The sequence below is a fragment of the Cyprinodon tularosa genome, unplaced genomic scaffold, assembly GCF_016077235.1.
Source record: "Cyprinodon tularosa strain WSP-4 unplaced genomic scaffold, ASM1607723v1 ctg44, whole genome shotgun sequence".
NCBI lineage: Eukaryota > Metazoa > Chordata > Actinopteri > Cyprinodontiformes > Cyprinodontidae > Cyprinodon > Cyprinodon tularosa.
The window spans coordinates 908,127-935,964 of record NW_024039163.1 but is presented as its reverse complement, the minus strand read 5'-3'; the positions used below and the strand labels follow the sequence as shown (position 1 = coordinate 935,964).

Sequence of the window (27,838 nt, the reverse complement as noted above, 5' to 3'; positions counted from 1 at the left end):
TAGAGAAGGGTTTTATTTTTTTCTCTACAATCAGATTTTTTTCCTCTCATCTTTCTTTGACATTTTTCACACCTCTCTTTTTACCGACTATGCTGATTAATGGTGCGATACAGATTTACATGTCATGCTGAAATAGCACAATAACCTGCACGCAGATAATCACCTCATTGAGAAACACTCTGCTCTCTCTCCATTCACAATTACTATTGTGTATTTTATCATATAACCAGTCTCCAACAATGCTCCTAATGGGCTTATTGGCATCCGACCAGAACCTGCTTGTAAATAATTCTGATGGTGTTTGGGTCTAATAAATTAAACTCATATATGCAAACACAGTAAAATCATAACAATTTCCAAATGTGTGCATGGGCAGAGGTGAGGTGGTGAAAGGCGAGGAGATTTATGCTGCTTGCAGTTGGTTGGCTTCATCACTCACTCAGCCATCTTCAACTTTTTTTTATTTGTTTAATTTCCAAATGCAATTGCTCCACGACTCCCCCTCCTCAAGCTGATAAATGCAAAGGATCATGGGTAGAGTGGAGCAAGATTAATACACATAATTTTTTTAACTGAACAATCATACCCAACCCTCCCCCAAAGCCGTCTTAAAATTAATAGTATAAAAAGTAATGTAGTTAGAGTGCTCTGAGGAATAAAAGCCATTTCTGCTGGAGTAAGATGTAACCAAGAAGTGCAATGTGAACGGGTAAAGCATTTTCCTAATGTTTGTCTTTGTAAGCCTTTTCAATAAATTAATACGTAAGAAATAAAAGTGGTGGTTTGATAATAACACGTTTGTTATGGACTAAATTAGAGTGCATGAAAACATGTAACTTGGCTTAATTATAGATAAAAACTGCAAAGGATCAACACGTGAGAACTGAGTGGGTTTGACATGTACTAAACCACAACTGACTTTATTTTTTTCTAATCTCTTCATTTAGATTGAAAATACCATATTTCAAATATTAATAGCAATAGCTGTAAAAAGTAATTCATCATTAATAACTATGACAAAAACGAGGTGCGATTCATCACTTGGTAAAAGGCAGCACTCAAAAAAAATGTTATATTATTTTTATTGAAGAATATAACATGTTACAGATTTGGTAAATATTCAGACTGCTCTATGTTTAAGTGTATCTCATAATATGCAAAGAGATCTTCAATCAAGAAGTCATTAACTTAAGAAGGAGTTGTGTTTAACCAATCATGTGCATAAGCAACATGGGTAGTTTCTATTCCACTGAATGTGGGAAATTAGCGAAAGTAAGGAAATTATGTATATAAATATTATATCTGTATGTGTGTATGACTGTATATCTATATACAGAACTTCTTTTATTAGGTTATTTGAAAATTGATTAGAGACCATATGAACAAAGTTTGAGCTTTCTTCTATTTTAAGACATGTTACAAAAATTGGTAAATTGCAAATCTTCATTTTGAAAAGTAAGCTTGTATGAGCGATGCAAGCAGCAACTTTTAAATAGGGCGTACACAATAAAAAAATGGGCTGGTGCATGCTCTCACGTGTGTTTAATAAGCGTTCCCTCTTGGGAGCGGGTATAGGGTTGTGCATTTGCTTTTTTTTTTTTTTTTTATGGAGAGTTTGGGTCTTTTCAAATTTGAGTAAAATCCTCCACTATACCTTTAACTGAACCTGAGGGTACAGTACACGTGTTTGAAATGAACTCCTTGATTTAGATTGCTGCTTATTTCATATTTGATTTGTTATGAGGCATATTGTTTCTGCCTCTTCTTTTTTTCCAAACTGAAACAGCAAATTTAACCACCAATAAAACCATTAAAGCAAAAAGAACTGGGATTCAATCTTACCATACCTATCATAAAAAAGTGCCCTGATGTGAATTGCCAGTGTGTGTACATTATAAATGGGGGTAGAAAAGTCACCTCTTGAAAACACACTCACATACCTACGAGATTAATTACAAGCACCGTGAATCACTGTGCAATTAATTAACTCATCCCCAGTAATGAGTAAGTGGGTGTGTGTGTGTGTGGGTGTGTGTGTGTGTGAGCGGTGCGTCACCCAGACAGCCCCTCCATCTCTTCACCTCTCGGCCTGTCCCCTCTCTAATTGCTTCCCTCTCTATTAAAATGCAGTCTGTTGTGACATCACTCAACCCTCTGTTAGAGCAAGGCCAGGGTGCTGGACAAACCGCACACATGCATGAACACACACACTCTGCTCAACGCACCGATTGTTTGAATTTAAAGAAAAATTTGAGAGGCTGGGAGGAAACTATAAAGATTTGCCTCCTTGAAAGTTTGTGTCAGAGCGAGTGGAGTGCCAGTGGAAAGAGCAGAGCTGCGCTGAGAAAAATGAAATGCTGATGGTCCACAGGGTGCTTTAAATCCATCAAATCATTCCAGAAAGCTACTGAGCCACTTTCACATCCGATAACTCCCAGTGCGTACATAAGTTTGTTTCTGTCATGCTGTTTGTGAGAATCAATGACACAACAGAAGTGAAACATCTTAGATTTTTGTAATCTTTGCTTGATTTTACTCACTAGTGGATTACGTTTGCATTTTACCGACTTCTTGAAGGATTTTATCATCTAGAATTCAAGGTTCCTTCAATATACAGTAGCTTCATTGTGATTCTCATGAAAATGTAGAGATTATTTATAACTTGGTAAAATAGGGTATTAATTCAGCTAAAGTTCTGATATAGTTTTCGTTTCCAAGGGTGCACTTCACATTGTTTTTTTAGTCCTGCTGAAGATTTCTTGAAAATCTTCAAATTATTCATATTTTATGTTTTTTAATAATTAGAACAATCTTTGAGTGAAATTACAGCTTGAATAAGTATTTAGCTCCTTACAGGTTTTTTTCATACTTTATCCATTACAGTTATATGTATGTATATATATATATATATATATATATATATATATATATATATATATATATATATATATATATATATATATATATATATATATATATATATATATGAAGTAAGCGTAATGTTTTAGCAATTCTAGTTAGTTTAGTGACTTTCTGTTTGTATCATTATTGTGCTCATAGATTAGTTCAGCTACTCTAATCAGGAACGAGCAGGTTTGATTTTCAGCCTTGAAATGATTTCTGTTTTTTTTTCTTTAATCTCTTCATAACCGTTTGCAATCTAATAAGCTTCAGTGACTTTGTTTCTAGTATTTTCTCTAATTTCTTTAGATCAAAGCATAATGTTTTCTTTCAAATACTTAGCATTCTTCATGCTGTTACATAGGTTATACTAAATGATTCCTTGATCTCAAATGTTTTTCATTAGTTACGCCTACATTTTTAAAATGAATCAAAATATCATATCTTTTTAGATTTTCCTCTCACGTAGAATCGGGTCAACTCAAAGAGATAAATTAAAGGAAAACATCTCTTGTTAACAAATTAAGTCTTTTATCAAAAATTGAATTTCCTTAAATTAATATTGTCAAAACTTGAAACTTTTCAGTGGGACATTTTATTGTAAGTCAAGGCACCATTTCTATTTGCTAGTTCTTAGAATTTTAAAGATAAGACATCTAAGTTGGAGACTTTTACACTCAGAGTAATATAAAAAAATACAACACTACAATAAATAAGAGCAATAACTAAAGATAAATATGTATAAAATCACTCCTTTTGATTTAAGTTAGTTTGTCAGTAAATCTATATTTTATGAAGAGGAAAACCCAGACTTTATTTCTGCTGTGCTGTCGCTGGACAATACCAGATGATGAACACTTTTTATAACATGCATTATAATATTCTAGTGTATCTTACTGTAGGCATTGCTTGACCAGATTTCTGTATGACAATGAAAAACATGACAATAACTCAGAACTCAGCCTAATTCCTGGTGTTCTGTCCCTGCTTCCTTCCTCTCATTGTCTCCCTCAGAGCTAATCTGATTGGTGAATAAATCATGCTGACATCAGCGTGGATGGAAGTTGGTCTACTCCTCGGCGAGGTGAGAGCAGCGGCGTGCTCCTCTGCGATCACGAGGACAATGGATAACAAATCTCTCTTTTATCATTCCCTGACTTTCCCTGACATTTAAAAAGCTATTAACACCACTGAGATTCACCCTCGTGTACATTTCATATGGAAGCACGTCGCCCCCAACACACACACATGCTGCTTGCTTGCTGCTCAGTCACAGGGTTTTTAACGTTCTCACCAGTGTGTTGGTGTGCACGTGTGTGGGAATAATCTCAGTGATAATGCAAACCCAAATGACCCCAGCAGAGCACTAAATTATACCTTAATAAGATTTTCACACCTGCCCCTGTTCTGTAAGATTAAAGAAAAGAGATTCAGCACACTGCTGCTGATACACTGACATTTTGGGACACTGATCTCCTCCATCAAGATGCAGCACCTCTTCTTCTTCTACTTCCAGCTTTGTAACAAATGGACACTAAGTGTGTGTTGTCTTGGAGTGACCACCTCTGTAAATGGTAATTATCCACCAATGCATTTATATGAACAGGGCTATACTCTGTAAACAGTAACAGCACAATAGTATTTACTGCTGAGCACTGTATTAATTTACAGCCCATTATTGTAAAGCCCACGGTTACAATGCAAGGGAGCGTTTATTGTAATCAGAAGAATGATAGAGACTGGAAACACTGCTAATGTATGTAATGTACCCACAAGCAGCGTGCCTGACAAAACCGAACACTGGCTAATGCAGGAAATGACATATGGCCTCTGTGTTTGTTGTTAGCATTTATTAGCCGTGCACAGAGCCCCAAGCGTGAAGCAGCTCCTGGCTAATTATGCTCTATTGTGGCTGCATGGAAAACAAAAAGGGAACACAGTGGTCACCGTTTAATCAGTAGGATATTACATGAAAGTGAAACTGAGTTTGTGGTTCAGCTGCAGCATGAGTCACGCCTGGTAGTGGTTCACCACGGATGCAGATAATTCATTCAATTGCATTGCCTTCTAAAAGTATTCATTATCCCCCTGGAACCAGGCCTGGTGCAGGGTTACCACTTGGTGGTCAGACATTGGCTGCTGGAGCTCCACTCCTTTGGTGATCAGTCTTCTAGATATATCAGGAGGAAAGCTGGGATCAGGTGCCATACCAGTTGGGTGATTGGGAGTCTTAGGGGATGATCTTCAGAAGGTTTGCATGTCTTGAAACACATGCAAATGTGTTTGTATTTGCAGAGATTATCAAAGAAGCTGCAAAGTGATTTGTGTTTGCTGATCAATTTCTAATTACCAAACTGCACAAATTCATGAGTGTTGAATATTTGATTGAGTTTATTTATATAGCACCAATTCACAAAACGTCATCTCATCTCAAGGTTATCTCAAAGCACCAGTATCCAAATCAGAAACTCAACTGTGACTGCAGTTTTTGCGTCTTTTTTTTCTCTGCTGTCATTGGGACCACTTGGTGGAGAGACATTCTGTGTGCATCTAAACATATACGTAGCATCAGAAATAACAATACTAAAAATGTATCACTAAACATTGCTTGGTAAGTAGCCAGAGTTGTTGTGCCTAAACCCAGCCTGCAAAGAGATATTTCCTCCTTCATACTCCAGAGTTTTCAAGGTAGAGAGAAGTTGGATGGGAATACTCACAAAATCCCAGCTGAATGTTTCAATTTTGGAGTTTTCTCCATGGGGCTGAAGGAGTTCTGACTGTTCTCTGTGCTTATGTACCAAACAGAATTAGAGTCTCTGGTTGGTGTTTAAAGCACTTGTCCCATCGGGGTTCAGTGCCATGCTTGGGGTACTTCAAGTAATGGTGTTACTTTGAGTGATTGGAAACCATGGCCTCCCTGATCTGAACCCAAGCAGTTTTTTGATGTTGGACTATTATGTGAGGCACAGCATGTCCATAAACAAACTTCATATTCATGCTGACCCATTAATGAAATCAGTACCAGACCACCAGCGGACAAAAATGGATAATAGATTTAGTTATTGTGTCTTGAGATCCATGATATATTCGGCAGTATCAATTAATATAACCTAACTAAATATTTGGCACCAGCTATTCCATTCATATAATTCACCAATTAGAGGGCATTTCTTTTGTAAACAAGCCAGTAAGAATTATGCCCAAACCTCCGGCTGGTCACATGCACCCAACTGATGGATGAGTTCATCCCAGGAGCAATGCAGTAGTTCAAATGTTGCAGGTGTGGTTTTTTTTTTTTTTTTTTTTTTTTTTTTTTTAGATTTAGAAACAAATAGCCAAGCTGCTTTTTGTCTGACTGCACAGAACAAGAGGGATAAAAATAGAAAGGTTCTGTAAGATCTAAGGGAAAAGAAATATCAGTATTGGATTTTGGGCAGTTGAGTTATAAAATACCAGCATATTGCATATCGGCCAAAAATGTTAGGGTTGTATTTTGACCAATAAAATAAGAAAATAATGAAGGGCTAGAAACACTTTTGCATAACACTGTAAATCTGGTTATTGTTAATGTGCAGATGGTTAAAGAGAGTAGCTGATTATAGGTTAAACCTTTTCTTTAAACTCCAAGGACAGCAGCTTTAAATGTTGTGTCCCTCAGGGCAGGCAGGTATGTTTGAGGACAAAGGACATGTTGGCGTAGGAGAGATGAGACCAGAGCAGAAAGAGCTTGAGGGAGGAGTTGACTCCTGGTTTAAATGCAGGTAGGGGTGAAATATAAGACAAATTAAAATTAATACCAAGTGAAATATTGCAGTTGAACCCTAATGTCTTGAAAATTTAACAAGAGAAAAAGTCAGGCTAGATGCTCCATCTCTGAAACACAATCCTGAGGCAGTGCATTCTTTATTCTACATGTGTGTATATATGCTCCTATACAAAGTTACAGAAAGCATGACTTGTTTCTTAACTGCAGGCTAGAAGCAGGTTCTGGAAAGAGCAGCTGGATTTTGGATAAGTATTGAGTGAATGACAGTAGAAGGAGGAGGTGCAGAAGAAGGATGGGATCCAAACAAATCATCTTCTACGAAAGTCTGCTGAGCTGAAGATATTATGCTGACAGACTCTGACGAGCTCTGAGCTGCAATCTTAATGCTGCAGGCCAAGCAGCCTGGAACTCCAGATAGTAGGTGTTTTTGCTCACATCTGTTTTCATCGTGCGTGAGAAAGTTTGGCATTAATTCACATCTTTGTTATTAGAGTTTCCGCTCCCACTGATAGGAGGCTGTGTTTATCTTCTCTCATGAACATAATGAGCTCAAAGACCAAGGATGCTTCCCTCAAGTGATACTAGTCTATGATTCCTTCCCCACTCGACTTTGGCTTTGTCTATCATCCTCCTGTGTGTGTCATTTTGTATTCAGTATGTTGCTATACATCAGTGTTGGCCCTCTCTTTCAGGGCCGTGTAGTGCTCTGCGTCTCACCCCGTGTCCATCATTCCCGCCTGTTTCGAATCAGGCATGCCTACCAGAGAGCTTCCTGCTAGAGAGAATTGATAAGGGGGAAATACAGTATGGAAGAAAAGGTTTCAGAAAGACAACCAGTGATAGAAAAAGATCCTAAAATAGTTCATAAGGTGGAAGTGTCAAATGTATGAATCTGATAAAGTCTTAAGAGTGGGAGAGGGAATTAAACCCAATGAGTTATGATGACCTGATGATCAGCTGAGGAAGAAGCTAAAGAGGAACCAAGTTTGACTGACTAGATGAGGTACAAAAGTTTGGATATGGTAGAGCTTTCACACACAGAGACTGGCATGTGGGTTTAGGTTGAAAGAACACAGTCCTGCTGTGAGAGGTGATGGACTGAAAGAGGAGTAACAGATTCTGTGCTGCACTACGACGTCGGCGCTCTCTGCTCCGTCGCATCCGAGCTCCTGCTTCCCCCCTCTATCTTATCTACACGAGCATTCATGCACCACATGTTATGTAGACAATCACACCACAACTGCACGCCAGGGCTAGATAAAGACTCATTCAGGTGATACTAGTAAGCACATGTCTTCTGTATCCGGATGAAAGATAAAGCATACGTAGAGAAACCATATAAAGGAATATGAAAGGAGGACAAAAAACAAAAGAGTCTATCTTTTATCAACCAGTCAGTAGTTATTGCATGAATGGCAAATAACAGCCAGTCTAAACATTTTATCATTATGTAACTTAAAACCTTCAGATGCAGTTTATAGGTTACCTTTTAGGTAAATGATCATTTTTGTTTTTGTTGTGAGTTAGAGTTAAGCTGTGCTTCTGTAGATAAAAATATCACCCATATAAAAAAAGCACCACTAAGCCAAACAGATAATATCTTTAAGGGATCATTCACCTACTCTGACAGAAGAGTCACCTTCTGTCTGTATATATTAATTGGTCACTTTTTGTCCGTATATATTAATTGGAGTCACCATATTTCCTTGAATTAACTTGTCAATCATCAAAATTTATTTAAAAATAATTAGTTTAAGAGGAATCAAAATGCCTAGGTTTAGATTAAAATGTAGCTGTTAAGAAGCGCTCAATGGCACAGTGCTCTTATTTTACACCAAAAATGTAAGGCACAAAAGAAAAGAGAAAAGCTGTTATGAATGGAATGGCATTCACCCAAGCAATGTTAACTTCATATTAGGTTCCATTGTAAAAAAAAAAAAAAGCAACAACCAAAAAACACAAATAAATATCCTACACTGACCTCCCTTAATGTAGACTGAGCCTGACATGGCTAACATTATTTCTCACTGATGGTTCTCAATGGAAGCTGCTTTCCTCGCTGTTAATATTCCCCTGCTTCTGCGTTTTTGGGTCAGTTTTCTGTTAAACTACCAATTAAACTGGTTGATGTGATTCCTGGTGGCCAGTTTCTCTGCTTCTGCACTCAAATGTTTTTTTCCAAGATCTTCTGCTATTGTTCTGTTTGCAGACTCAAGTATAGATTTTCAGAATAAAAAACAGCTATTAAAAAAGTAGTTTTCAATTCCAATGTATTTCATTTAAGCTGATTCAACTAACTTTATTGTCTAACAATGACACATAACAGTAAGTTAGCTAAAAGGAAGACATAATCCCAGTAAAATTGACACCAGATCAGACTAGTTACCTCATCTGGCATTTCAGTCAACAGTCAAGACCAAAACGCAAAAAAATAAAATAAAATTTGCTCGTGTCATTCTGTGAAGACTCCACTGCTGGGGCTCAAAGTTAAAACCGAAAACATTATCAGCCTTGGGTCCGAAATAAAAAAAAAATAAAAAAATAAAACAATAATTCTTAGCAGGAGTTGTTCATACCACTAGTATAAATAAACTAGATTGGGACTAACTTTTAAATTTGATCATTAGCTTTTTTATTCCTATTATTTTAATGTTTTGCAGTAGCCTTGGCAGCTAAAATTGAATAAAGAGTCTTTGGAACATGCTGAAGTTTAGGGTGATGGCAAAGAGGCCCTTTCACTTTCACCAAAGGTCTAAAAACACCAGCAGAAACATGCCATAAACCACTAAACTGATATTAGAAAGGCTTCATCACTGTAATGCAAACAAATATTATCCATTCATGTGTTTATATTAACTATTATTATGGGTATAGAGCATATTCTATGTGCACATTTTATTAACAGTTGATACTTAATTGCATAATTTTATTATCTTTAAGTCTCATCTACTGTCAGAAACAAACTACTTGTAACAATTAAAAATTTTTGAATCTAAATCTTGGAGGTATATAAAATATAATTCATTAAAAGTTAATTAATTTAATTAATTAACTAATTTATTAACTAATTTAATTAAAAGTAATTAATTAATAATAAATTTAATGTTAAATAAATATAGAAAGTCGATCAAGTCTCACATATAGAGCTTTCTAATGTTAATGTTGCGTTTAGAGATCTTAGTAAGGTTCCTTTCCCAGTGTGTGTTTGTTGTAGCAGCCGCAGGTATTTGTATGGCAGCTTGGTCGTGTCTGTATTTTGGCGGTGTAAGGCGGTCACTAATCTGTCTGACCTTCTGGCTCATTTGCATGCACCGCCCCTCCCCTGACTGAGAGATGCCATGACCTTTATTAGCTAATTAAGAAACATAACAGAAATAAACCTGACAGGGAGGGAATGGACATACACACAAACATATATGAAGACATGAGCACACACTCACAGCATGGTTGCTGGCAGAATGAGGATGGCAAGAAAAGCTCGAAGGGTGCTGGGGTCGAGGTTTAGAGGGGTGTTCCAGTCTGGAAAAGTAGACAAAAGTTTGGCATTCATCAACTCAAAAGCGCAACTGCAGTGATTTCCTGTAATGTTCTCGATAGCAGCCTGTGTGCTGGAGGAAGTGGTGTCGCACACACACACACATGCAGAGCGCAGAGTTGTCATCATTACATTTGCCAGCAGACATTCAAGCATTATAGTATTACAGAGGGAGTTTCTCTTAATCACATACTGAGCTTCTCTAAATCTTTGTGTGGTGGAATAAGAGAAGTAAATCTCTCCCTGTCTGCTGTCTGCTGCCACTTAAGTGTAGTCTTCCTCTTGTTCTCTCCTCCCTCTTCCACTAAGGACTCATAATAAGCTGTTCGACCCCTCAGGCTATAAGAGGATGAGTGTGTGTGTGTTCTTCCACACCACACAAACAGATAGACAGCAGCTGCAAAAATGAGCGTTTAAAAAGGAAAGCCAGAATGCATTTTGGAAGAACATAGTAAAGAAGACACAGCAAACAATTTGCAACAGCGACATTGAAGCACTAAATGTCAAGAATCACACAACCTGGGAGGAAGTAATGTTTTTTTTTTTTTTTTTTTTTTACAGCCTCCAGGTGTTTATGATATGTAACCTGCAGAACGAGCAGATTATCATCTGACATCCAGCTTTTTGAGGTTCGTTGGATTGCGCAATTGGCTCAGCACACAAACCTGCAGATACAATGGAAACACATGCACGCATACCTTTAATGCTGACGTTGAAAAAGAGTGATGGCTGACATACTTATATGAGCTTTTTTAGCACTTTTTCTGGAAATTTCCATAATATATAAATGATTATGAAGGGTACGTGCTGTTTCACAACACTGTTTTTTTTTTTAACAGACCTAAATTTTCAAACAGAAACGGTGTTAATAGATGCCTCAACAGATGCATCAAACACATGCTAAAGCTAATTATCGGTCTCCATACTCCCCCAGTCTGTTTCCAATCCGACTTCAGAGACGGCAAAAAATAAGGTGGGAGACGATCAAAAGCCAAATGAGAGAAACCAAGAAAGTTAGATGGATATGTAAAAGAAAAGGAAACTAAAGCATTGAAGGGTACAGCCTGTCTGTGCCTCAGTGTGACAGTCTGTTTGTGTCACCATGACAGGTCTGAAACAGTGGGCCAGTCCCGAATAGCTTTGTCCATGCTGCTGCACACAGGGGCTTCACACGCTGACAGACAGAGCCAAGGGCAGTCCTGTCCACCGCAAATCACAGCCTGACGGTCTGCTTCACTCCTCATGTTTTTACACCATGCACACGTAAAGCATGCTCATGTAGGGTAAATGCTCATATGACAGCTTGCATGAGAGTAGAATAATAAAAGAAGAAATCGAACAAAAAGAAATGATTTGATATTCACTCCCAAAATATGTGCAACATCTAAAAATTCTTTACTGCAAAGTAATAAATCCTCATTTTTGAAACATTCCTGTGAGGTTTTGTTGTAAATCAAAGCAATAAATTGCAGCATATTGTTTTGTTTGTGTGGTTTCAAGAAACATGATGAGTAAAGTGATTTTGTTAAAGCTTAACAATGTTCTGTTGCTTTTCCTCTTGCCTTAATCCAACATGTCTGCTTTAAACCTTGAGTATATATTTTCATGTTGATTTACACTTGCAGAATTATGTGGTTTCTCTTTTTACTTTTAACCACAGTTTCAAAATAACTGTAATTTTAGAATGAAACAAGCCCAAATAATCCGTTTCCTTTATTAAGAACCGATTCAAACCAGTTTTCATTGTTTGCTTACTGTCATATATGAGAAACCGTTCAAACAGGTGAATACAGTGTGACAAAAGTCCCATCCTGTAGGGTTTTTCCCTTCATCAAAGATGCTGGAATCAAGAGGAGGAGGATGAAAGAAGTGATACAGTCTAATTCTTAGTCATAAAAAAACTATACTGTGGCTTAAATTTACCATCAGTTTATTTCACATTGCACAAAGAGCTGTTCTTTCTTTGTGACTGTACAATCAGCCTCCATGAGTCAAAGGAAAATAATCTTTTAATCTATCCCTAAAATTACCTGTCCTTCAAAGGTCAGCTAAAGTAAAGGTCTCAAAATGATGTTTGCAACTGCATTTTGAAACTAACTTGTTGGAATCTTATCTGTGTTTTTAAGCAATATAACATCTAATGTGTTGAATATGGTAAATTTTTATAACTCCTATTTAAAAAGGAGAAAAAAATAAGATTAATAAGCAAAACAGATTAAATTGGTTTCTTATAACAGGATTGTCTTTATATGTGTTTTATCTTTGCCTGCATAAGGGCTTCTTCTGTTTGCATTGGCCTCTTTACCTCTGTCCTGTGATTTTTATCCACCTAACATAAAAAAAAATGCAACAACAAAAAGCTTTGAAGAGCTTTGGGCCACTACGATCAATCAGGGGAAAACAACACAAAGATCAGGCCTTTTCTGCTCCATAAAACAACCTTTAGACTTTAGAGCACCAGCAGCTATTTACTGTCTTAAGATGTGGATTTTTTTTCATCTTTTGAACATTTCTTCCTCTGTGTCTGCATACCTAGAGAAAAAATAAATAGCTGTTGACAGGAAATATGGTAATAATATCATATTATGATTTTGCTGTAAAATCACTATATCAGGATTGATTTAAGTTTTATTGATAGCAGTTGAAAATTGAAGCGACAACTAAAATTTCCTTTTCAACCTCTCTCAAGCTCTCTTCAAGCTAGAATATAAAATGCACTTGGAGTACCTAAATGCTTTCCGATTTCATGTTTTGTAAGTCAACATTAAATATTTTTTAAAGGAATTAAATCATATGAAGTAAAAAGGTTAGCAGAAAATTCTAAATGAATGGTATGCCTTTTTTATTTTGTTTAAGAAAGCAACCAAAACCTTTCTGGATTAGCTTGTTATTCATCGAGACGTATTTTAAATGATTTGTTCAAGAGGGGACAAAATGTCCTTAAAGTAGGTTTAGATTAACATGTAGTTGTTAAGAAATGCTCCATGGCACAGAAGAGAAAGAGAAAAGCTGTTATGAATGGAATGGCATTCACCAAAGCAATGTTAACTTCAAGCAATGTTTTTTTTTTTGTAAGATTTTTAAAAAATATACATCATGCAGTGCTGCTGTGGAGTGGAGGTGCAGCGCATGGCCCATATACCAGCCATTACAGGTCTGAGTCCTGATCTTGATGACCTCTGCCACGTCTCTCCCTTCTGATGTAACCCACTTTCCTGTCTGCATACTTTCAAAAAAATCACCACTAGAACCTAAAAAATAATCATTAAAAAAATACAAAAGTTATAATGTTCTAGCATAAATACCTTAATCATTGCTTGTGGACAATATGACTCAAACTCTTCAGTAAAACTCTCAAATTGTTGTTGATCCTTTAAAGAAAGTTTGATTATGTGTTTATCTAATGTTGGTTTGTGTTTTTCAAAATCTAAGCACCATTAAAAACTCAGTTTTCTTCAATTTAAAGTGTGTAAAAAAATTCTTGTTACTTATTACTTCATGTTTAAGCACTTTGCTTCGAACTTTATAAATTTCAGCATCACGGTACATTATAAGCTGTGCTAGTTTAAAGCCATTAGTGAAATCATACAGTCTTTCTGAAATTGACTTTTATTTTAAATAGTGTGTAAATTGGAAAAACACACAGGATATCAGAAAAGTGAGATCGATAAGGTCACATCCAAAAGGAATAATGTCTAAAATAATCCCAATACAGTAGATTCCAGAATTAAAGTGCCTCACTGACTAATTCAATTGAAATGTTTCTACTTTAACAACGCCTTAATTCTCCACCATTTATCATACAATATACGATCCTGCCATTTGGTCATCAGTGATCAATTCCATTTCAGTGTCTAAAACATTTCTGCTGGCCGAAGAAAACCACAGCTTTGATCTTAAAATGCTGCAGAAAAAAATCGTTTATTCAAACCGTGGACATCTGTAATGTTTGCTTTACTTATGGTCTATAATGCTGTATAAATATTTGATGGTTTCCTATAGTAGAGGGGCCTTAAATAGTTAAGGAAGTGCAGCATTACTTTGAGGCAGAAGATCAAGGAGAACCTTTACTAATGCTTTCACCGCACAGGGTCATTTATGATAGCGAAATACACACACGCACACCCACACAACATATACTGTATAGGATGCAGACTCTTATGGTGTCTTCCTGTGTCTGTGCAGCATTCGGTTTCACTCTCTCTGTGCTTCGTTTGCAGATGTTGATCATGTCCCGCTGAGTTTGCAGAGAAGAGACAGATTCTTTACATCTTTGAGACCACCGCTGCTACTCCCACACCGTACCTTATTACTGTTTGTCATAAACTGCAAAAAAGCTTGAGCTTTGTCTGCAGAACGCTGAAAACCTTCGAAAGCCTCCGTTAGATTATGATAATGCACTCTAAGACCAGATAAAACCTCTTTCTTAAGCTGTAACTTCCCAGTGGTTACTTTCAAGGAAACATGGTTGAATGTCGCAAAGATCAAATTCTCACACAGTGGGATTGTTTTGAAGTATAAAACCTTCACATTTTATCCCTTTTTTGACCCTAACATTAAAGTGTGCACATTTCTTTTTTAATTTGCACAGCTTTTAAAGTCACCTCGTCTTAGATGTTAACGTAATCAACCCTACAAAGCAAGACAGAGAAGGCTTTTCTTCTTCTAAAGCACATGCAGATGGTGGCTAATGTATGATTTTAACCTTTGCTATTCTAACCTCTGTCTATACCTTCTCCTTTGCACCAACACACACACACAAGCATGGCATACTAATCATATTGATCCACTTTTACAACGACAGCCCTGTTGACCCCCCCCCCCCCCCCCCCCCCCCCCCCCCCTCGCTCAAAATCAGTTTCAGTTGGCAGGAAATGCAAAGTCAAGCTGCATCATATGTCACACTTTTTTTCTGTTTCTCTGCTTTTGAGCAAACCTGCCACGGTTGCAGCTTGATTTTGCACAAATTAATTTGATAAATGAGTGAGTCGCCGAGTGTTTCCCTTCGTTTAGATTGCTTGTCAGTGGCAATGTTTTTTTTCTTTTTCGTTTTTTTTCTTTTTTAAGACAAATTGGCTTCTTGGTTGCAGCGCCGCTCCTCTCTTTGTCAGCTTTAGCGAGAAAAGAAGAGCAGCTGAAGGATGAGCGAGGAGGCAAAGTATAAAAACAAATTGGCACTGAGGGATAAAGTGAGATATCAAAAGAGTGCATGGTAAGGGATGATTGAAATAGACTATCGGATATGCTTCGGTCTCTAAGGTCAGGGTCTATATCACTCTCTGCTTCAGAAACAGCCACCAAAACAAGAAGCATCAGCCAGCCAACCAATCTGGGCTGCAGCATTGTTCACTATTTGCTAAAAAAAACAAACTAACACATCTCTTCTTCTTACATACACACTAACAAAATCACTTCTCACTGTTCATATCTGGAGAGAGAATAGAGCATGTTCCTTATTGTCCCCTTAGTGGTGATGTGGGGGTGTGTGTTAGGCCTTGATTGTTACTGGTTTACATAAGGGTATTAAACTCTAGCATTGCACTATCTATCTGAGCCAGGCAGATATATTTGTGTTGTGGCTCCTTTATGCATTTGTTATTTCCAAAGAGGATTGGGATGCACCAGTGGAGGAGAGGATAGATAGCCTGCTGATATTACCCTCTTCCTCTCTTCCACTTCCTCCTTTTTTTCTTTCTGAAAACCAAATTCTTGCCTGTTTTTCAATGTGGATGCACGTTATTATCTATGAGAGCTTATTTGTGTATTGCCTCAAGAAACAAAAGAGGATAATTAATTAAAGAGGAGTACACTTTGCCACCATTGTCCTGTTCAACAACTCTAGCAGTAATGAGTGTAGAACAATTTAGTAATATTACTGGTAATAAAAGATGCTGTGTTCTGAAATGATAAATGTTTTAAGGTTTCATTGAATTTAACCACCATTATGTGCAGATGGAAATGTTTATTCAAACCCTGTTTTCCCTTGTGTGCACAAGTCAAATCAAGTCATTTTTTTTCATAACATATTTAAAACAACATGAATTGACCCAGGTTCTGCATACAGAATAAAATCAACTATAACTCAATTAGCAAGTATAGGAATATACTTAAAATATCCTTTACAGCTCCTCAATTGGAAAATTAAGCTGCACCAGCAGCATAGTGACAGTGTTAGTAGAAGCATGCTGATACACGCAAAGGTAAGACTTTAGAAATAATAAGTACTGTGCTTCAAAGTAAGAGAAAAATTGCAGCAAAAATGCAGTGTAGTTATTGAAAAATAAACATTCTCAGATTCAAAGAGAAGCAATTTTATAGGATGATTAAAAGAAGCAATAGAAATAAGAATTCAAGCAGTAGAGAAACTAAACCTGGTTGGTTTGCTCAATAAAGGTCAAAATCTTTACATTTCCTAATCTCTGTAAAAGTGACAGTTTTCATTTTAAATCTCATATATATAAATTTTAATCATAAAGTCATTCAATACATTCTCATAATTTATATTAAAATCGAAGTAAGATCTTAATGGATATTTGCATATACTACAGCCATTTCATACTTCGGAAGCAAAGGTAGTCATACAGCAAATTAAAATTATTTTGTGTGCACAAAACTGTAAAGCTGGCGTCATTCTGTTTCTTATCCTCCATTGTAGGAGGAAATAAAGCATGCTTATGAGACATCACATCCTTTCAAGTCAGTAATAGATGTGCATTGTTTAAAATGGGCCCATATTACATGTTAGGGGGCAACACCTATACACAATTTCATTTTTCTTTCCTTAATCAATCATTACTTAAATATTTGAGCCCTTTAAAATTGTTTTATTCCATATAGAGGTATTGACTTCTCTTTTAGTGGTAAAATATTTATCATCCAAATTAATTATTTCATGAGGCATAGTCTCCTGTAGTGTGAACTTTTTTATGCATTTAGCATTTGGAAGTGAGTTATGTTTACTGGTAGAGCAAAGCATCTGGATAACATACGATAATATGAGGGTCCTATTATTTGTCTTTGCCTAACATTACAGGAGGTGTCTAAAATGTAGGACATTTTTAGATTTAATTGGACATGTTCTTCTATCTGACACCCAGGTAGAGTGTTAGTTTTTAGGGAAATGCAAACTAGAGCTCAGACAATGTGACAGGGCCATCGCACACACTAACTCAAAAGTCCGACATGTGCTCATGTAAGCACTGTGGGAATTAGAGAACTATTAGCTGAGTTTATTATTTGAACTTGAGTCATTATGCAGGACAACATAATAAATGAACATATTTTTTAATTACAAACGGAAATGAAAGATTCAAGAAAATGTTGAAGAAGGTAAAGTAAAACATAAATACAAATTTTGTCTATTCATGAAGGTTTTTAATACGTTGATTAAATCTGGGTTTTACACAACCTTAATGTTTGAAATGACATCTGTGAACTGTTACCTGTATTTTTTTCAAATTTTTTAAAATTGTTTTTATTTTTATTTTTTTAAACAGATTCCAAAAACAGTCATTGCTAAAAGGTGAATTAGAAACAGATACAAGATTAAGGTTTTATGAAAGCTTCAGCTGTCCCTGAAAATACACAACGCACAGAAGTGACATCCTAAAACTGATTTCCGAATTTTTTTTTTTTGTTTTCTTTTGTACTTTTTGTTTTTCTGGAACATTAAACTATGACAGCGATGGCTTTAGATTTCTAGTAATATGGATGCTTTTTATTGAAAATATATATTATTCTAAGTCACCCCAAAGCATGCACATACACAGTCATTTAAAATGTTTTTCAGTCAACTAAAAGTGTTAAAAAGTCCTAAACCTCTATTAGATATAAAAGAGAACATGGTTTAAGCATGGAAACATGTGGATAGCTGTTATTACTGTCCTGTTTTTTTAAGAGGACAACTTTTCCTTTCAAAGTATTGTTGTACTTTGCTTAAATGCAGAATCTGAAGCCTGATGCTTTTTGATTTGCACTTTTCTCAGAGGACAGCTGTTAGAATGGGGGAGAATTCCCCAATCTGCATGTGTCTGTGAGCTACTGAGGATCAGGCAAGAGAGGTTAAATCAAAGTTGAGTCAATAACTTCATCCCTCCTTGTTGGTGTGCCGTGCTATGCTGCTGGGAACGCCCGAAGCCTTCCTCTCCAGTTCATGAAAGAGGAGAACGGGAAGGGGGTTCATCACTTTCACAAACACTAAAGGAGGGGAAAAAGTGGAGCTACTAATACAGAGGATGATCTGAGTGTCTGGCATGCTCACCGAGAGAAGCACATTTATCTCCACATGCTGCCCGACAGAAAGGCTTCCTCACTGTGTCGGAGAATGATAATGAGCTAAATTCTCTTTTCTCCCAACCTGAGAGCCCGAGTCCAGTCATGGCCACAGCCCCGGCTAAATCAATATCATCATCCATAATCTTTATTGTGGGATAAAACACAGCATAAATCAGCTCAAAGCCTTTCAAACATCCCTCTCTTTAGCAGCCTCCAATTTCACGCAGCACTCTCCTGGGCCGGCAAGGCTTTCTTTTAGAGCAGAGAGATGCTGTCCTCTAGCATCTTAGCTCTCTGCAGGACCCTTCCATGCATATATCACTTACATGTTTAGTGGTTTCTTTTGTGGTTTGCCAGCTGCAGATGTGAAAGGAAAGCTGAAGTAAAAGTGCAGCTGTTAGACAATGTTTCATTTTTAAACCAGTACGGGTAAAGTGAACGTAACGGAAATGTCGGGTGATTGTTTGAATGTGTGTGTGTGCATCCACCAGTTTTGCTCTCTCTTTGAAAGTGAGTAATGAGGTTTGGGAAGAAAGCTTGGCCAAATCCTCTCATCAATCTTCGCTCCTTCAATACCAAATCAGCAGGCTAATTCAATACCCAATCGGAGGGCTAATAACATGCAACTGAGAGGATATCCAATGAGAACTTAGATCGTGGCGCTTGGGGAATTGTAAAAGGAAAATGTTCTTTTAAGGTGTTTTATAATATATTCTTTTTAATTCATTTAAAATGAAACCCTTGTACAATAAGAATGATATTTTACATTACAACTGATTTTCTCATCCTGAGGAAATAGAGGGTACATGACTACATGGCTCTCCAGGAGTAACCCAGCCATTGTTGTGTCACAAATCCCCTCTTCCTGACATGCACTGAATAAACTGTCACCGGCATTATATAGTGTCTCCATAAAGCCTACCATCAAACAGTTACTACCTCCATGGCTTCAGTCCGCTGCACCAACATCACAAACAAATCACTCTATGGTCCCGTCAAAGTGTTTGGAGGTTGGTGTGTATGTAGGTATGTATGCATGGGATACTAAAAGGTAGAATGCACACATAGTTGTATTTTCTAATATGATCTCACATCCCCTGACCCCTTGTTGTTTTGCTCATTTGAAATCAATTGTGACCTCTCCTCTCTCATTCCTGCAAAAAGCTTTCCAGCATGCATCAAGATGCAAATTCAGCTCTCTGCTCATCTCTTTTCTGGCCGGTCCAGTTTTGTTCTCAGCTTTTAAAAGATACAGTACTGCTCATCATGTTTACTTGAAGCTGTACTTCACAGACCTATCATACAGACAGAAATGTGAAATATTTCACACTGGAGTTTTCTTTTTCTTGCCTTTTTTGGTGCTTTTTTTTAGGTAATCATTTTGTTCATAAAACTAGAATAAAATCCACTTAAAGTAATATTAAATTTAAGCTGATACATGTGTTGCTTTTTTTTTTTCTTCAGCTGGATAGGTAAGCGATTGTTTTCTGATGCAGGAGGCAGCGTGCGTTGTATGAGCCGAGGAAACAAATTTCCGTAGCCTGTCTGATATGTAACAAGCTCACAGCGCTTGAACGTTTAATGAACTGAGTGAGAGCATGTGCAGAGGAAATTCCCTTTAATCTTCTTCAATGCGACATCATCTTTTTTTGGTTGGACAAAGTGAGTCTAAGCCTCTAACCTCAGTCTCATAGAAATGACAATTGATTTGCAGGTTATTTCCTAGTTCCTGTGAGCTAATTGAAATTAAGTGGGATGGAAGACTCAGCCACTGCAGCATCTATCAATACTGCTGCTGTACAGTAAAAGCAAAGTCCAAAGTACCCCTGCAGTGTTTTTGTCTGGTTGTTTTGGTCTTTACTCAATGTAGAACCACAAAAAATTATACATATCTCTGAGATTTTTCACATTTTGGTAAATAACAATTACAAGCTTTTTATTTGCTTTCATCTGAAAAGTGGCGCTTCATAGCAAATACAGCTGCAGATGTTTTGGGATGTTTCTCTACTAGCTTTGTACATTTAGAGACTCAAATTTCCGTCCACCCTTGTTTGGAATGTAGATTAAACATACTTGTGAACAATTTTTTTTAAGCATGGCTCTAGATTAACCTGACTTGAATTTAAGTCTGGCTTTTAAATGAGCACTACCTTTACTTACAAATTCTTTGATGTCACTGTGTCTCCTGCTCTACTTCATAGTAGTTATCCTGCTGAAAAATAAAACAATTACACTAAGTTTTTTTTTTCTTCCCTGAAAGTGTTTATTCAGTCCTCCTTGTATCTGAAAATAATTTTTGCAAAACACTGATTTGCTGCATCTGCCAGCATGTTATATAAACAAATTAAGAGACTTGATCAATGTCAAATATTAGTACACATTACATACTTTATAGACTTTTCTGTTGCTATAACTAAGAACACATAAATATATTCTAACATCCAGTCACTTGGCAGCAGAATCTGAATACATCTGCAACTCTAGCTCCAAGTTCAGCTAACATCAAAATTCATTTTGTTGTACGAGTTCAGCTTGTGTCTCATTCCTTCACATCCAAGGTTTTTAGACACTTTTTTAACACTTGATCTTAGACTTTTCTTTTTCTTGTCACACCTCTGCTGGGTATTGCTGACTTGTTTGGCTTCATTGCTTCTCCCAAAGACAAAATATGAGTCTATGGCTCTTCCTTGTTTACTCATTGCTAACGTGTGCAATACTGTACCTTCAGTCAAGTGGTCATGTTATGGTAAATATCCAATGAGTTCTTAGTTTGCTAAGATTTAGAGCAAAAACTGAGCAGGAAATAATCTAAGAGTTAGCCTTTAAATATAGCCAGAGTGAGCTATAGCCATAGAGAGTAATTAGGTCCTAGTACATGCCAGGGACCTTTTTACTCTTTAGCAGTCTCTAACAAAGATAGTTTCAAGGATTGTTTGGTATTCAGCTTCATCTATCTTTCCATCAACCATGCCTGGCTTCTCTGTCCCTGCAGCAAAGATGAATCCCCACAGTGTAGAGGGTATGTCCAATGTAATGTGCACAGTGTAGGTATGCAGACTAAAAAGTTACATTTTCATTTAATCTAAAAAAGGACACTGGAACTCTAGCAAATACAACCATTTCTAGTAAACTTCTTTTTTTTTTTCTTTTTTTTAAGAATGTTACAATTAATTCCCTCATTCTGTTTAGACAGATAGATTTAGGGGTGTTTAAGTCTCACTTATACATTAAGTACAGTATGCTTTGAATGTTTTAGATATTTGTAGTGATTACAGAGTAAAACCAACTTACAAAACAAGAAGTTTAGTTTTACCTACCAAGAAGTAAATAAAAACTTAACTTATCAAAACTTTGATTACCATGAATCTAATGCAGAAGACGAATGTAACAAATAAAGCAGTTCACATCTGTCCACATTTACACCTGCCAGCGAGAGGAAAGCAAACAATCAGTTTTCCAGATAAAGGTAGCGTCAGAAAAAGGAAAGTATCATCTCCAAGAACATCTCGAAACACTTGCATGTTTCGAGATGTTCTAAACAGCTGGTTGTTGAACATATTAAACTTATAGGAGCAAAAAATCGAGATGAATTGTAAAGATGTCAAATGCAGCTTTTTCATTTTCTACTTTTGTAATGAAACTCTGTTTTTGTTTTTTTGTTTTTTTTTAACATAGGATAATCATCTATTTTTGTCATCTGAAAGTTTAATACGCTACATGCAGTCTACAAGTCCCACAATGCCTCCCATAAAAATTAACTAATTAAAGTTCACCTCATCGGTACATGGATTTTAAAACGCACAGAAGTTATGCAATCAATATTAGAGTGAGGTGTCTGCTTTGTGTTGTAGTTTAAAAAACATTATTATTTGATAATCACCACAACTTTTTCCCTAATATTCATGTAAATAAACATAGAATTTGGAATATATGCTCTATCATCGGCTACACTCATGCAACTCAAATTTTTAATTCTCAAAACTATTAGTGGCAGTGTGGCTTTGCTGAAGAACACACATTTTTCACACTCATATATTGAAAGCAGTAATTAATTTCTCACCAAAGTATACAGATAATTCTTATTTTTCGACATAAACTATTCAAAACAATTTTCATGTAAAAAGTAAAAAGAAAAAAAAAATCCCAACACAAGTACATGTAAAACTAACATAAACTGCATGTTGATCATTTTTTAAGAATCTAAAAAAATAGCTCTTCAGTGATCTATTATGAACAACTTGGAACCTTGCAAAACCTTGGCAGAATCTTGGAACTAGATTATTATTTTACAGCAATGTGAATTTAAGCACAAGGAAGCTGAAACAGAAGCCAGATACCCAATATCATTATGAGGGTAAAAGGGTTTTTTCCCCCTGGAAAATATAAAATGTGACTAAAAAATGACCCGTTTTTAGACCTTTGAGCTTTGAATGTCCTCTTAGTCTTTAGTAGATTCAACAAAGTATTGACAAAAATAGTCCTCGGACACTTGGATTGTTACTTTAAAATTCTTCTTAAAAAGATTATTTTCCTCTTTCTGCATTTCTCTCCCATTGTAATGATTTCAGCCAATGGCTTGCAATGGTTTAATCAAACTCTCGTTAGACTGCAAGATACACTGAATCATCATTAAATCTATCTGCATATTACCTGTGTTGTTACACTTAGCTATGAATCTCATTTGAATCTTATTTAAATCCCTCCAATGAATCTCAATTAAATGGAGATACATGCAAACACCCCTGAAAATACTTAAAACACACACACACACACACACCGACGCACTGCACCTGCTGGTATCATTGCTAGTGTTTTGAAATGTGTTAATTCTAATTAATTTGTTTTGATACTCAAGACAAATCCTTATGTGGTAATTAACAATTGTATTACATTTAATAAGGGCTGTGAGATAATGAAACAATTAGAGAAACAAACCTTTTAAAGTCTGAAGCTTTGAACTAGTGTGAACGCTTTAATTGACTTTTAGCGGCTCGAGACTTCAATGAACTAACAGATTGTAAATGTTTTCACTGCTTACAGATCAAACATCCTTAAAAGCATGAATGACAAACCAACAAACTGTTATTTGGAAACCATTTGAGCTTTCAGAACAGCTGTAAGACATCCTCACTCGCAGACATCGCTTTTGTTTCTGCTGTTAACACAGGGGCCAATTAGCAGCCCCCTGCTCTCTGCAAAGGCATGCATTAGGAGACCTATAGGGAGCCTGCGAGGCTGCGAGAGGCCTCAGGGTTGTAGAAGAATTATCGCTTTGTTCATCTTTCCGTCTCTTGCACATCCTTGCATACACACATACCCAGAATCAGCTTGGAGCTATGAGATCCAAACTTCTTTCACTCCTCTAAGTTTCTCCTTCCATACAGGCCTCTCCAACAGAAAACAAAGGTTGATCCAGAATATTGAGAAATGCAAAGACATCAAATTCATTTGCTCAGGTGGGGCAGCAGAAGTGGATGCGGTTCAATAAACATATGCATAACCTCGGTTTACGGACAAACTGGTCGATGCGCTACACTCATAACCTTTGATACCTTTGAACTGAGCTGAGCGTGCAGGCTAGCTTCTCTTAAGGTGTGCACTTTTATGAAAAGAAAAAGCAATGTCATCATAATAGTTGCTGATCAAAGTCTGTGTTGGTCTCTGTGTTAGGTTAACATCTGGGAGACCCAGCAGACTGCAGAAGCATGTGCTGAGAGGGTGTTTGTGTTGCTGTTTATTGTGTGAGAATTTAATCCATGACACATTCTTTCCCACCCCCTCATCCTTCTTCCTTTCATTGCAACACGGCACCCCAACGAATGGCTCATAGGTAACAAAAAACAACAACACATAAACATGTTGTAAGTCCGTTGGCTAAGGAAGACAAGGGGAGGTTTTGAAAGCATGGGAAGAAGCAGAAGGGTGCTTGAAAATGGGAAAATGTGTGGACACCTGTCCAGTGTCAAGCCCCCTGTCATTCTAAATATGCTTCTCCGCTCTGGGGGAAACAATACGATATAGGGAGTAATTCTGTCACTGCGTTTGTCTGTAGCCATGGGTTTGGGGCGGGATGTCGTCAGGGACACAGACAGCAGAGTGGAGGCGGTAGGTAAGATAAGTGTTTTTTATTTCTGACAGAGTCATTTAGCTGTGGATGAAGAGAAGAGAGGAGGAGAGAGTTATAGTTATGGAGCTGTCTGCGGTTCTGTAGTGCTGAATGAAATGAGGACTGGAGGAGCAGAGGGAAACAAAGGTGGAGAAAGGGAAGGAGGGAGGTTCCTGTGTGACCTTGAAGTTAAGGAAACAGACGGATGAAGGTGGTGAACCTGTTTCCCCTAAATCATTTAGAGTACCTTTCAAAGTATTTATAACACTAAAACTTTTCCACTTTTTTATGCCATAACCAGAAACTTCAATGTACTTTATTAGGGTATGGTGTTAATGCTTTTTTTTTCTTATTTTAAGGAACAAAACATTTATATTGGCAAATATTTGGCAACACCTGCAAAATGGAGAATGTATTTCTATTCAATTCCTTTGATTAAATATCTCATGGAACTATATATGTCAATAAATATTTTAAGTAAGATTTCTTACAGCTCTGTACAAGTGGAGCTGAGATGTTCACATTCCACCCTGGAAATAGAGTGTCTCTGAATTCAGATAAGCTTCCTGTTCATTCAGAAGCATTCAGAAGAAAAATAACCTCACAACATGATTTTGCCGCTATCATCTTTCATAATGAGGATTGTTGTCTTTAAAATGTTTAGCCAGGGGTCTGCAACCTTTCATATCCAAAGAGCCATTTGTCCCGAGTCCGACCAATTAAAAGTTGTTTAGAGCCACGGAATATAACATGACTTTAAGAAAAAAAAAATTTAAAATGCTGATGAAGGTTCTCAGTCATCCAGGTCATAGTCATTCCGTAAAAATTCAAAAAATATCCACTGGAATTGGTTTCCAAGATTTGAAGACGTTTCGCCATCTCTCCAGGAAGCTTTCTCAATTCAAACGTCTTTAAATGTCATTTGAATTGAGAAAGCTTCCTGGAGAGATGGCGAAACGTCTTCAAATCTTGGAAACCAAGTCCAGTGGATATTTTTTGAATTTTTACGGATTTTTTTTTTTATCTTTTCGTATAGGAAATTAGTTGCCATCTTAAAAAAACAACAATGAATTTATTTTTAGCTTTTAAAATAATATTACAACATATAATTTGCAAGCTAATTAAAAGAAACTTGGCTCCTAAAACATATTTCTGGTTTTCATTCTTTTTCCATCTTATAAAAGCCACTAAAGCTTTTAATACAGATATTTATTAAATTACATTATTTAGCTCTTTATATAAATTTTAGGCATGATTAAGAGCCACTGTAGGGTGTCCAAACATGGTTTGAATGTTTGCCATGCCACAGTCAAGTGCAGTGTATGTTTGGAAACTAGCTCTCCATTAGTTTGTTTTAAATGCTTAATTGAGGTAACTCAGATTTGTGTAGTAAATGACTTTTGACAGGACTTTCCAACCTGAGCAGCATATTTTTGCAGCTCCTCCAGGATTACCATACATCTCTCTGCTGTGTTTCTGATTACTATGTTGCATAGCCTGTTTAGGTTGGCAGTAATGCCTTGGTAAGTATGAAGTTTAATCATCCTTTTTGCATTTCAATCTGACATACTAATATAACAGAACGTGTTTTACGATTGTTGTTTATATAGATTTTTTTTTAGAAGTTTTTCAAAGATAAGGTATATTTTGGGGTTTTCTCATAAAATCACATTAAAATAGATATATTTTTGTGGTTGTAATGTATGAATCAGCTGCAAGCCACTATTCTGTTTAGCATTTCTGCTTACTAAAATATTGTCAGCCTTCTGACCAGCTGCTGCCTTTCCTTCCTTTTTCCTAAATTGTATCCCTTTTGCTTCCCTAAATGTTTGTGGATTTATCTGTGTTTTGGGTTAAATTGCACAACACTCAGACATGTTTCCAGAGTAATTTTTCCTTGTCGAAGCATCAAACTGCCAAAAACCTTATGTCAATTCTGCCATTTTCTTTTTTCCTTTTCCTGTTTTTATATGAAAAAAAGTATTTATTTTCATTTATCAAAGCCTTTTACTCCTGAGAGAGAGAGAAATTGCAGTGTCTGCAATTTGCCGTGTTTGTGTGCGAGTGTCAGGGGAATGTGCAGCAATGCTGGGGGTTATTATGAAGAGACTGAAATGCGACAGGAGATTCCTCTGATTGGGAATAAAACACCATCTTATCTATTTAAATAAACCCCACTGTTGCTTCATCTGCACACAAAAGTAAGTACGCATACACAGGCACACTAAAAATATAAGCTTATTTACAGGCTGAAACTAGAAAGTAAAGACATTTACAAAAGCACCATCACACACATGGATAGACAAAAATAAAAGTGCATAAGCTAGCAAATCTATGCATGTAAACAAACACAGGAGTAAATTCACAAAGGGATTTGTAGTAATTAAATTGCAATGATCACCCTGTTTTAGCTTTCACTTTGAAGATGAAAAAATAGTGGTGAGAGGAACAAGAGGATGGGAGCCAAAACAGTTCTAATAGAACATGAAAAGAACATCTAATTATTCAGCAGAGGGTAGTTACTATAGGAATAATTAAAAAATACATATACATAAAGATTTCAGGGAGAAAAAAAAAGGTTGGAACATTGCAGCAGAATGGTCCGCACTGATCCTCTGACACTAACCTGCTGATCTGCAGCAGATGCTGTTTTAAGAGTCTCAAACCTGTCAAAGACTGGAGCATCTTTTACAAGATGCTTCCAGTGAAGCCATATGACTGTGTTTAAGTGTGTCACAGTAAACAGCGCCTGAAAGAAACAGTGATGTATTTGGGATGTGCAGTTGGACACTGCAGATGTTCACCCCCCAGGTGGTCTGGTGCTAATAATATTCCCCCTGTAAATTTCATTTAAGTTAAAGCAGCATAACATGTTCCATAAAGAACACTGCTGCACTTAAAAGCATAAACAAATCTATACACTCCTAACAGGAACGGTGGTACACACACTTGCATTATGTGCATCTGAATAAGCATTATTGATCTGGGTTAGGCATTTTAAAATAATACCTTATGAGCTTATGGAATGATTCGCTTTATGAAATCGTTTTTTAATAGAGCCTTTGGAGTCCTGAAGCAGGTTATGTGTAGTGCATATCTACAAAGTAAAGATGGCTGGGAGTAACATATTCAATGCATTGTACAAAGACATAATTGTTTTTTGTTATTTTGCCTTTATACTCATTTGAAAATCCTTCAAAATTGTCAAATCCTGTAAAAGAGTGAACTAAGGTGGAAATTGAAGCTTTCCTTTCCC

General features: G+C 36.6%; 1 protein-coding gene across 2 annotated transcripts in view; it reads right to left on the bottom strand.

Moving 5' to 3' along the window:
* The window catches only part of LOC119793096 (transcription factor Maf), a 72,121-nt gene that overhangs the window by 28,584 nt on the left and 15,699 nt on the right, over nt 1-27,838 (bottom strand). The window contains exon 3 of one of the 2 annotated variants that reach the window (XR_005282061.1): nt 10,108-10,186. The exons of the other annotated variant lie outside the window; for it this stretch is intronic. The gene's annotated coding sequence lies outside the window, so the exon portion shown is untranslated. The remainder of the gene's footprint in view (nt 1-10,107; nt 10,187-27,838) is intronic. 2 annotated transcript variants of the gene reach the window in all.